This window comes from Pteropus vampyrus, unplaced genomic scaffold (assembly GCF_000151845.1).
Source record: "Pteropus vampyrus isolate Shadow unplaced genomic scaffold, Pvam_2.0 Scaffold316, whole genome shotgun sequence".
Lineage (NCBI taxonomy): Eukaryota > Metazoa > Chordata > Mammalia > Chiroptera > Pteropodidae > Pteropus > Pteropus vampyrus.
The window spans coordinates 1,130,259-1,141,826 of NW_011889097.1; the positions used below are offsets into that span (position 1 = coordinate 1,130,259).

Genomic DNA, 11,568 nt, shown 5'->3' on the forward strand with positions numbered 1-11,568 from the left:
AATGTCCTCAAAACACTTAAAACAATTTTTAAAAGGAAAAAACAAAGAAAGAAATATCCAACAACCGAGGATTGCTTAAATTATGGATCCAGGAAATACCATGTGGTATTAAAAACTGTAATCACATAAAATTTAATGGTGTAAAAAACATCACAAAATATTAAGTGAGAAAAAAGCCATTATAAAAGTCTGTCAGCTGGTATGATCCCAGTTTTGATTTAAAAAACAAAAGAATAAGAAGATCTTTGTTTTTCTGTTTTTTCCCAGACTGTACCTTCGGGTCTCATCTCCCACATTTAACCTTCATCTAGTTCTAAGTCAATACACTTTTTTCCTTACGCAGAACTCTGTAATCAACTAGCGAAACATTTATATTTTAAGTATTATAACGCTTAAGAATATGTGAAAGGATACATATGAATAAAGTTAATATAACTTTTAATTTTCTTCATTTTGTAAAATGCCTGCAATAAACAGGTATTACCTTAAAATCAGAGCATCAAAAAAAATTTACAAAAATGCAAAAAATGATCCTCCTTTAAGTAGCAATAACACTTCTAGGAATTTAGTCTGAAGAATTAATTATAGGTACACAGAAAAATGTTTGTATAAGCACTGTCTTAGGCCACGTTCCCCAGAAAAAAAGCAGGAGGCGGAGCCGACATGCTGATAACTTGTTGGGGCGGGGCAGAAGGGCACAGCCTGTGGGCACTGGGAGCCTGGCACAGTATCTCCACAGGCCAGCTGGTGCCACAGGAGTCCTCAGTGGGTTCATGGAAAGTGCTGCGTGGAGGAGCAGTCCACCCAGGGGGAGGGAGAGAATCACCCACAGGACGCCTACATTCCGAGTTGTCACCAGCCTCTCCAGGCAGTTACCGGGGAAGCCAGCGGGCAGGCACCCAGATGGCCCGTCACTGCCCTTGGCGCACGGGGCTCCCTGAGCTGGAGGCTGTGGCGGCAGCTGTGGCTGGGTCTACAACCACGGGATAGCAGGAGCCGCTGCTGGTGTTGCTCGAGTGCAGAGGGCAAGTGGCCGAGGGGAGACCGTGTGTGTGTGTGTGTGAGAACTAGGCACGGCCATGCGGACTTCAGTTAGCACAGTGTGACAGAGCCCCTTGCACCACTCCCATCCAGTCACATCCCCTTAAGCTGTCCCATCTCCTATGAGAACAGGACGCCCTCACTTCACAGGAAGACATGAGAGCGTGACCCCAACGGGAGAGGCCAGTGGCCAGCCGTCTCTGTGACGCACACCAGAACGCAGCCTCTGCTGCTGTAGCTGGCTCTCAATTTTAACTCGAATTGGTCTTATTTCTTCTCCCACCGGTTATTCCAGATCGTCCTGCCTCAGCCAAGCATTCTGGCCGCTCTGGTTTGCTTGCCTGCTGGGCCTGAGCCCGTCACTGCCCCTGCCCTTGCTGGGCCACGGCTGCTTCAAACGCTCATCTACCTGTAGCAGGCAGGCCTCACCAGAGCCTCACCTTACCAGAGAAAGTCCATCGCCTCATTTTACACAAGAAAGGCACACCTCTCACCAACACCTAATCTCATTACGATATGCTGCTCCTGGGTATAGAATCTTTTGAGGCACCCCCCTCCCTAACCCACTCCCCAACACACACACAAAGCGAAGTGGGGGCAGGAGTGGGGATCGATCTGAAACACTGGTGTCTGTGAGGGTTCCTTTAATCAAAGAAACAGAAACCCACAGCAGGGGTTCATGCTTCCCCTCTTTTTCATTAAGGGTGAGATATCTCCACTGGGTCAGTGGAGAAGACAGTTCTTTTAATGACCTCTCTAGCATCTTTGATGACTTAGAAAAATGCATAACTTCTGAAGAACACCACTGAGTAGAGGCATCAGTTAAAAATACTGAAGGCAGCAGAGGCTTACACTTCACATGAGCAATAAACTGGCAAGGTTTGGTGACCTTATATATCGACCTACCTACCCATCCATCCGCCTGCCCGATGATGAGCATGTTCCAGATCTGTAAACATCATTCTGGAAAACACCGACCCATTGCACAGCGCATTTTCAGAGTTCTGAATGTTGGGAACAGACTTACTCGGCACAGTCACGTCACTTGCCTCAGTGGCGTATTTTGCGTCACTCCGAGAGCGAGGCGGGAGAATCCCCATGCTGACTTCCGGCAGATGAACTTCCCCACCTCGAAGGAAAGAAACAGACACTCACAACTCACAGTAAGTGAATGTCTTATGTTAACGTTATAGTTTCACCAAGTTGAATTTTAAAGTCTGTATTTATTTTTAAACTGAGGCAACTTTTTTCTGATGCAACTGACTAATGCTGTTCATTTATTTAGTGCTACTATGCACTTATTATATTTAAAATTAATTTTCAGACCTTAATAAGAAATCCATTTCCAACACATTTTACTTTGTGTTACCCATTATTTATGAATTTTTGAAATATTTAGATTGTGGCCAATTGTGTTTTACTTTAATACTTAAAGCCTTAAGGTAACAGGAGAAAATAGTTGCTAATTTAAATGTCTATGCATATTTTTGTTGCAGACAGATGTGATCAGGCCAAGAAAGTCAGTAAAGAAGTTTCAAACATACAAAGTATATTAAATCAAAATTCCGTAGAAGGGAATGGAAATACAAATTTAAAAAAACTAGTAATAACATACTATACAAGCTTTACTTTTTAAAATCTATTTTTAATTTTAAAATTGTGGTCAAATATACGTAACATAAAATTTACCATCTTAATTTTTTTTTTTTTTTTTTTTTATGCCTACAGCACCTGGTCTTCCTATGTGGTCTCCTACCCAAGTACTAACCAGGCCCAACCCTGCTTAGCTTCAAAGATCAGATGTTCAGGGTGGCATGGCCGTAGACGTAATCATTTTTAAATGTGCATTTTAGTGGTGTTAAGTACATTCACACTACTGTGCAACCAACCTCCAGAAGTCATCTTGCAAAACTGGAACTCTGTCCCTATTAAATAACTGCCCATGCCCACCCTCCAGCCCCTGGCAGCCACGCTTCTACTTTCTACTTTCATCATAAGTGGAATCATATAGTATTAATATAAGCTTTACTTTTGTATTTTAAAAAATGGGTGGTATCAAGTTGCTATGATATGTACATTTCATTGGATAAATTTACTAAATGTTCTATACTGAAATGTTAATATGTCAGAAATCAAACCGTTTACCAATATCTGAATGTTGATTCAAAAGATGTAAGGTGATACATAATTTTCAAATTTCCTTTAGGGAGTATATAGTTAGAAAAGAAACCCAGTTGTCCTAATCTGGTCTTTTTGTTTTATACGGAAGAGATGAAATGATCTCCATAGTCACAGACCTAGTTGGCTGGAGTGGGTCAGAAAGCATCTCAGACTCCTGACACCTGAGATCTCCTTCCAATCACAGATCCTGTTGTCTATACATTTTACATTTTTCAATTTTAAACGTACATATAATCTTATGTGCAATTATTCTTGTATAGTCAAGAATCCTTTGAAATAAAAAAAATGCCCTATATCTCTGTTTCTACAGTGAACCCGCATTTGGGGACACAGTAAGATGAAGCGTCTCACCCTGTAAGGGACTGGTGCAGCAATAAGGACTGACAGAGGCCGGGGAGGCCTCGGAGGTCATCTAGTCAGAAGAATACAGAAGAATGAACTAAGGCGCAATGAACAAAACTGCCCTCAAAGAGCCTTCCGGAAATTCTGAACCATATTTGAAATGTAAAGACATGAATTATGTGACTACCAATAAATATTTCCCAACCTTTTAAAAGAGATCCTTTAAGAAACTTCAAAATAAATTAATGGAATCTAATAATTTAAAGCTCAAGTGCTGTTATTTCTACAAGATCTTGGATTATATGTTCATTTGTTCATTGGAAGAAAAATCACATTTTCATTTCTTATATTTTATTTATGTTAAGAGAGGGCACTTCAATATTAATTCAAATATCTATCCATTAAATGCAAAAATGTTAATGTAATATTAAAAATGAAATTTAAATGGAAGCAAGGGAATATCACATTAAGGTTCCCATGGCAACTCTCACTACACTTTTCAGCTTCTGAATTGTAATACGGTCATTTATTACAGGCTCATACAAAATACGATTTTGAAGATGTATAGGTTAATTCATGTCAATTCAAGACTTCAGTTGCAACGTAATAGAATACAACATAATATAATACATCGGGCTAAGAATACCCTAAATATTAATCCATATTCTTAATTTAGACATATCTACATAAAACAGATGCAAACTTCCCAAATTGAATGATTTGTTAGCATTCACACAAATCATACCATTTGCAGTTCCCATCATGGCTGAAATCTGAACCTTATGTTATTGACATACTAATATAAGTACGGCCAAGTGCCTCTCTAGTTTAACAAGAGTTTGAAATTGCAGATTACAAATTTCGCCAGATGGAAATTCATTATCAAACAAGTCAAAAGTCCAGGAATTGAGTTATGCAAGCGACGAGACGTTTCTGCCCAACGTCTCTGTCTCCGGCTCTTTTTGCTATGACCTTCGGCAATATATACTTACGTACTGAAAACTGAAAAAAGCAAACATCCTTTAACCAAGCAACATCTGTTTATTTATCTAAGGAAGGAATTGGACTACATAAAGCTACATGTATGAGAATTTAAAAGAAAATACAATCTAAACATCCAACAGGGGTGGTGGAAGCGGACTACGGTATAGAGAGCTTTGGGAATGATTAGGTCAGTGTATTCTGATGCGGAAGGGTGTCCGCAGCACATTAAGGACACAAAGCAAGTATAAAACAGTATGGACAGTAAGCGGAGGGAAAAAAAAGAACAAAGCAAAACAAAAAGGCAAAACACCACCTGAAAAAAACTGTGTATGTGTGTAGAGAATAGTCTAGAATGATAGACTCCAAATGCTACCGGGAGAGATCTCTGGACGGTGGGATGATGGCTGACTTATTTCTTTAGTTTATTTTTCCCAACGAGTGGCTATAATTAGAAAATCAGGTCTAAGACATACACAAATTATGGAATACCTGTTGTTACAGGTGTGAAGAGATATTTATATTCTCCCCCACTGAAAGTAGGGGTATAAATTGGTATAAACCTTCTTTTGATAACATGTGATAATGTGAAGAAGTTGCAGCAAATGTAATTCTAAAATCTATTTATTAAAACTAAACATGGAAATTTGAAATCACTTAAATATCAAGAATTAGTTAAATCATTACATATCTGTGAGGGAATACGCTACAGCCATTAGGTATCACATTGTAGGATATTTCTCTGGGAGATACTATTGATAATGTCGGGTCAGGACGCTGCTAACTGCCATAGAAAAGCCTGAATCAGCTTAAACTATAACGTTTCTGGATAACCATGGCCGTTGAACATACCCATGAACCTCTAATTCTTCCTGAAACCTGACAGAAGAAGTGGGAAAAGTACAAACCCATAAACACAAAGAAAGGGGGAGAGGAAACAATAGCGACACAATTTTTGAAGCTAGAAAGCTGGTGGATGGGGTGGGTCCGTGGACCAACGAGAAGAGCAGCTCAGCAACAGGCTGACTTACCCATCAGAACTCAGAAAATGCTAAAGGGCTGGGCACGTCTGGACAGCGAGGATGGAGTGAAAGAATTTATACGAGAAAAGAGAACCCAGGCCCCCTGAGAAACCAAACCTCACCTGCAGTGTTGAGAGACTAGTGTCTACACACCCAGATATCAAACGTTTACAAAACGTTGCGGCCAAAGCACCCGATTCATATGTTTGTGTGTGTTATGATTATTGTAATATGAGTTACGAGGCATGTTAAAATGAACTTTAATGAACTGATTGGAAAACTCCCAAATCTTTCGGCTGCCCCCTTCCTCTTCTTTCTAATTTTTACAGGTTTAGGCTTGCTTTGTTTTGAATCTTATTTTAAAAAGAATCTCCACGTAAAAAATGATAAGTGACTATTCATAACAGCGTTGTTCATCATAGCGCCGAACTGGACACAAACCAAATGTCTGTCAGCCGATGAATGGATTTTTAAGGAATATATTCCCATAACCGAATATTATATGACAATAAAAAAGGAATAAAGTACTGACACATGCTGCAACATGGAAGGATCTTGAAAACATTATGCTAAATGAAAGCCAGTCACAGAGGACCACACATTGTATGATTCCATTTATAACCAATGTCCAAAACAGGCCAATGCACAGAGACAGAAAGCAGGTTAGCATTTGCTGGGAGCTGGGGAGGGGGTTACGGAGAGTGACTGCTAACGGGTACAGGCTTTCTTTTGGGGATGGAAATTTTCTGAAACAGTCGCACAATTCTGAATATACAAAAACCTCAAGTGTGTATTTTCAAGGGGTGAATTTTATGGTATGTGAATTATATCTCAACAAAGCTATCAAAAAAAGGTGTCATGATGAATGTATTCTTTGACAATCTTTGAAGAAAACCCCACATCGTTTCTAAGATGCATCTTGCAGTAGTGCCTTCGTCTTTAATGCTGTCGAGTGCTTCTCTGTATGAATATACCACGTTTGTCCACTCTATGGAAAACGGGTGTTGTAGTTGATTCTGGCTTTTGCTGTTACAAACAATGCTATTATAAATATGTTCGTACATCTCTCCTGATGCATATAAGCAAGAATTTCTCAAAGATACACACCGACCGGTTTAAAGGTGCACATGTGGTTAACGCCATGAACTAACCCCAAACCCGTTTCCCAGTGCTGTAGCGCTGTGGTTCTCAGGCCTCTAGGGCTGAGCCAGAGTTCACTCTGTTACACGTCTTCTTCAGTACCCCTGGAACTGTCCCCCTCTAAGGTGCTGTCATCCACGTCATTTCGACATTTTATTGAGATCTGAATTTGTATTTCCAATTGCAGTGAGATCGAACTTCGTTGCAGCATTTCTCTCCATTCCTGTTTCTTCTGTGAAATGCCTCGAATGCTGTGCCCATTTTTCTATCCGTTCATTTTTCCTTATTGATTTGTATGTATAAATATACACATATAAAAATATATATGTGCATTATCTATATAATTTTAGGGTTTGTTTTGGATATTAAACATTTGTTCACATGAACTGCAAATACACTTTCAGTTTGCAACTTTTCACTTTGTTTACTGTATCTTTTGGTGAATAAAAATTCAAAGTTTTAATGTCAATTTTTTTCCCATTATGATTATTGCTTTTGGTGTCTGTTTGTAGTACTTCTCTACCCTAAAGTCACAAATAAATTCTCACATGCAGTCTTCTGTAGTTTTTAAGGTTTTGCTTTTACATTTATGTCTTAAACCAGAGAAATACATTTTTAAAAATACATGTTGAGGAAAGCTAGTTGCAGATTTTCCACCTGTACCGCTGTCCGTCTTCGCTGCAATGATTTGAACGTTCGTCCTGTACACGATTCGCTACTTCTGGCATGTAGGAAGCTCCGCACGTGCGGGTTTGTGCTGGGGCTCTGGTCTGTTCTGTCGATCCTTCTACCAATCACACAGCGCCTTCATCACTGTAGGTACACAGCTCCCCACGTAACAGGTGAGTCCGCGCCTCGGTCTGTGAGAGCGCAGAGCAGCCTTGGAGGTGCGTTGCTCGGGTCTCCCGTTGAGAGCAAGTCTGCCGCAGCGGGTGCAGTCGCCCGGCTGCCTCCAGCTTCACTTCACCTTCTGCACCTGCTGTAGCATGTGAGTGGAGGCCACGCTCTGTCTAGGCAGCGGCCAGTGTCCTGGCGAGGCCTGGCCACCTCTGCCCAAGGGGGAACCTCTAGCCTTTGCACTGGAGCCCTGCTGGTCAGGCTGAGATTTTCTCTTAGCTGTGCTGCCAGTCCGAGGTGCTCCGGGCCAATCCTCCCTCCTTCCTCCGTCTTCACGTCAGACCTGCATCACAGTCTGAAGGCTTTCCCTGACGAATCCCGCGCCCTCTCTCACATCTGACACTTCTAACCTCCTGGAAGATCTGAGCTGCTACAAAAGTCTTGGCTACTCTTGGTTCCTTGCTCTATTAAATTTAAGACTCAGATTGCCAAGTTGCAACTTGAAGCAAAACAAAAATATATTTTTGGGATTTTTAACTTTTTCTGCATTGTCGATATCATCTTAACTTTTTCTCCTTTAATCTAGTTTTTGCGGCAAATTACACTGATTGATTTTCTAATGCTAAAGCAACCTGTGCTCCTGGGACAAATCCAACATGGCTATGATGTAGTATCCTGTTTAGGTTTTGTTGAATTGCTGACATTTTTGCACATATATTCCTCAGTAAAAATGGCTTATAATTTCCCTTCTTATAATGCCTCTACCCAATTTTAGCATCAAAGCGTTAGTAGCTCGATAAAATGAAGTCTCATCCTCTTTTTCTATTCACTGAAAGAGTTCATGTCAAGTTCTTTTTTCGCTGTTTGATGGAACTCATTGGTGAAGTCATCACAGCCCGCAACTTTTTTAGATCTTAAATTTCTGATTCAATTTCTTTAATAGGGTTGGCTTTAGCTCAAGTGTTTACTTCATCATTATGGCAGACTAGTAGTCCGTAACGATTTCTTTAATAGTTACAAACTATCCAGGTTTTTTAAATGCCTTTTCTGCTGGTTTTAATAAACTCTAATTTTCTCTTAATTTGCTCACTTTATCATTTTTCAAAAATTTAGGGCATAAAGCTATTCTTAAAATCTTTTAAAGATCGGTACAATCTGTAATGGTGTCTCTTTTTTCGTTTCTGAATTTGGTCATTTGGCCTTTTTTTCTTTTGTCTTCATATAGCCAGGGGGTTATTGATTTTATTAGCTATATCAAAGAACCAACAATTGGTTGTCTTGTTTTCTATTTTATTAATTTACGCTTTTATTATTAAATTCTTCTATTTAGGGAGGGGGGGTTAAATTTGCTCATTACCTTTAAGTAAATTCTTACTTAGCTCATTTTTTTTAGCCTTCTGTTTTATCTAATAATATAAGGGTTTAAGGATATGAATTTCCCCTATGCATTGTTTTAACCATACTCAAATTCGATATTTCATTAGAGTTCAAAAGATTTTCTAATTTCCATTGTGATAGCTTTAATCCTTGTTTCGTTTTGAAGTTTTTCCTTCTGAAATATGTAGATTTTTTTGTTTTTACTGATTTCTGGTTTAATTGTATTGTCACTGGAAAACTTACTGTGATTTCGATCCATTTGTTGACACAGCTTTATGGCCCAGTTTACAGTGACTAAAAAATGTTATAAGCATGCTAGAAAATCATGTATTCTGCACTTGATGAGTGGTGTGATGTTTGCTGATTGTGCTGTCCATCTTCAGTATCCTTACTAATTTTGTTTACTTCTATCAACTACTCAGGTGTTAAATCTTCAACCATGATTCTGAACTTATCTATTCTGCTTATATTTCCGTAAACTTTATATCATCCTGGTACATTGAAAGTTTTATCAATTGTTTTTGATCTTTACTATTAGTAAAAATACCTCTGGCTTCTTAATATCTTGTCTGATACTATTACACATATGCTAGCCTTCTCTTGATGTTTAATGGACCTTTTTTCATTTTAATTTTTCAATTACAGTTGGCATTCAATATTTTTTATATTAGACTTTTTTCATCTCCTTAATATCATTTCCTGTATTATGTCTAGATGTCTCTTTAAAATAGCATCTTATCATGTCTTTTCAATGTGTCCTGCTTGTATTACATTCTTTTTTCTCTTTAGATTTAAAAAATCATCTCATTTTCCTTTTATTTACTTTAAAGTTATACCTCTTGTTTCTATTCTTTAGTTATTCTAGAAATCGTAAGATGCAACCTCTTTATCAATGACTAATGTTAACAGATACCTTTTCTTCTCCCAGACAACGTAAGGACCTTAGAAGAGCAGTCCCCAACCTTCCTGGCACCAGGGACCGGTGCTCCTATGAGAACCTAATGCCTGATGATCTGAGGCGGAGCTGAGGTGTTGATGCCAGTGCTGGGGAGCAGCTGCAGATACAGATGAAGCTTTGCTCCCTCGCCCACCGATCACCTCCTGCCGTGCGGCCCCATTCCTAACAGGCCACGGACCGGTACTGGCTGCAGGATGGGGTTTGGGGACCCCTGCAAAACACTTACTCCGTTTACCTACATTCCCAACTCATGTTGTTCTTCCCATGTATTCTAAATCTGTACCAGCTGTATTTGTGGGTGTGTTTGGTGGGGCGGGTCATTTGTTTCTGCAGCTTTTCACTCAGAGACTGGTCATTTTGTGAGTCAGGTTACCTTAGAATGTTATTTTGGACACTGCATTTGAAAATTCACTTTTAGAAATAATTTGAGGCCTAGGATGATATTGTCATCCTCCAGAGATTGTTTTGGTAGAGACATGGGGACACCAAAAGTCTGAGATCACCTTACATAATACACCCGTCACTCAGATTTAAGTCATCGATGTTTTGCCATTCCTATTTCAGCTATACTTACCACTTCCAAAAAATTTTAAATACATTTTTTAAATGAGTTTTTAAGGCTTGTGATTTTCTGAGCCACCCACATAAGGAGAGGCCAAGCTACCATCTGTGCAAGGGCTGATTTACTTCAGCTGCACCCTTAACACTAAGGCACCACCATTCAGGGTCCTCCTGGTGAAAGTGGTTTAGTTTACTAACAGTGACACCAAGAAAAACATGCTCTCTGCTGTGACACGTGGATTTCCTTTCTTTTCTGTATCTTGACCTAGTAATTCTTCATTAGCTGGTTAGCTCTTTGACACTTCAAATATTTGTATTTTATTCAGTTCTTTTGTTTGTTTTTACTTTTACCGGCTGAGTTTGTTTAAATTACATATCCTGTTATTACTGGAAGTCCCCCTAAATGACTGTGGGGAGAGTTCAAATTACTGATTCAAGTCTTGTAATGATTATAGTATTTTCATTTTTCTATTTCATTAGATCATTTTGGTAAGATATGTTCATTGTCTCAGTTTTCAAATCTATTGATATAAGGTTAATTTTTTTTTCTCAAATCTGTTTCATTTATAATTATGTCCTCTTGGTCATTCTTAAAACTGTTTATTTGAGCTCTTTCTCTTCTTGATCACTGGTTTTGCTGTTCCTATTTCGTTTTCTATTTCATTAATTTCTACTCTGTTTTTCTGTCTTTTGAGTTTGTTTTTCTAACTTAAGTTATATGTTGGCACTTTCCCATTTCAAATATGATTTCTTATTTGACCTACTGATTATTTAGAAATTTAAATTTTTTCTAAATTTAGAACCTTTTTAGCTATCCTTTTTGTTGTTGCCTTCTGGTCAAGGGAAATAATTTCCATGGTATTGATTCTTTGAAATTTGATGTTTTTTCATAGCGTGTGATCAATTTTCATAAATTTTCCTTTTGTGTTTAAAGAGTATGGATTCTTATTCCATATGCAGAGTTCTACATATGTTCATTAGATCACGTTTGTTCTGACTAGGTCTTTAACTGATTTTAACTACTCGGTCTCCCAGGTTTATTAAAATATCTGCCACAATGGTAACGTGGTCAATTGCTCTGTGTAGCTCTCTAAATTTTTGCTTTATATTTTTTGAAATTATCTTACT

At 38.7% G+C, this 11,568-nt stretch overlaps 1 protein-coding gene and 1 pseudogene across 1 annotated transcript in view; both read right to left on the minus strand.

The window, feature by feature from the left end:
- Positions 1 to 11,568, minus strand: part of XRCC2 (X-ray repair cross complementing 2) — a 161,420-nt gene that overhangs the window by 89,803 nt on the left and 60,049 nt on the right. Inside the window, exon 6 of the mRNA XM_023521783.1 lies at positions 2,069 to 2,170. The gene's annotated coding sequence lies outside the window, so the exon portion shown is untranslated. The remainder of the gene's footprint in view (positions 1 to 2,068; positions 2,171 to 11,568) is intronic.
- LOC111730486 lies at positions 2,761 to 2,867 on the minus strand (annotated as a pseudogene).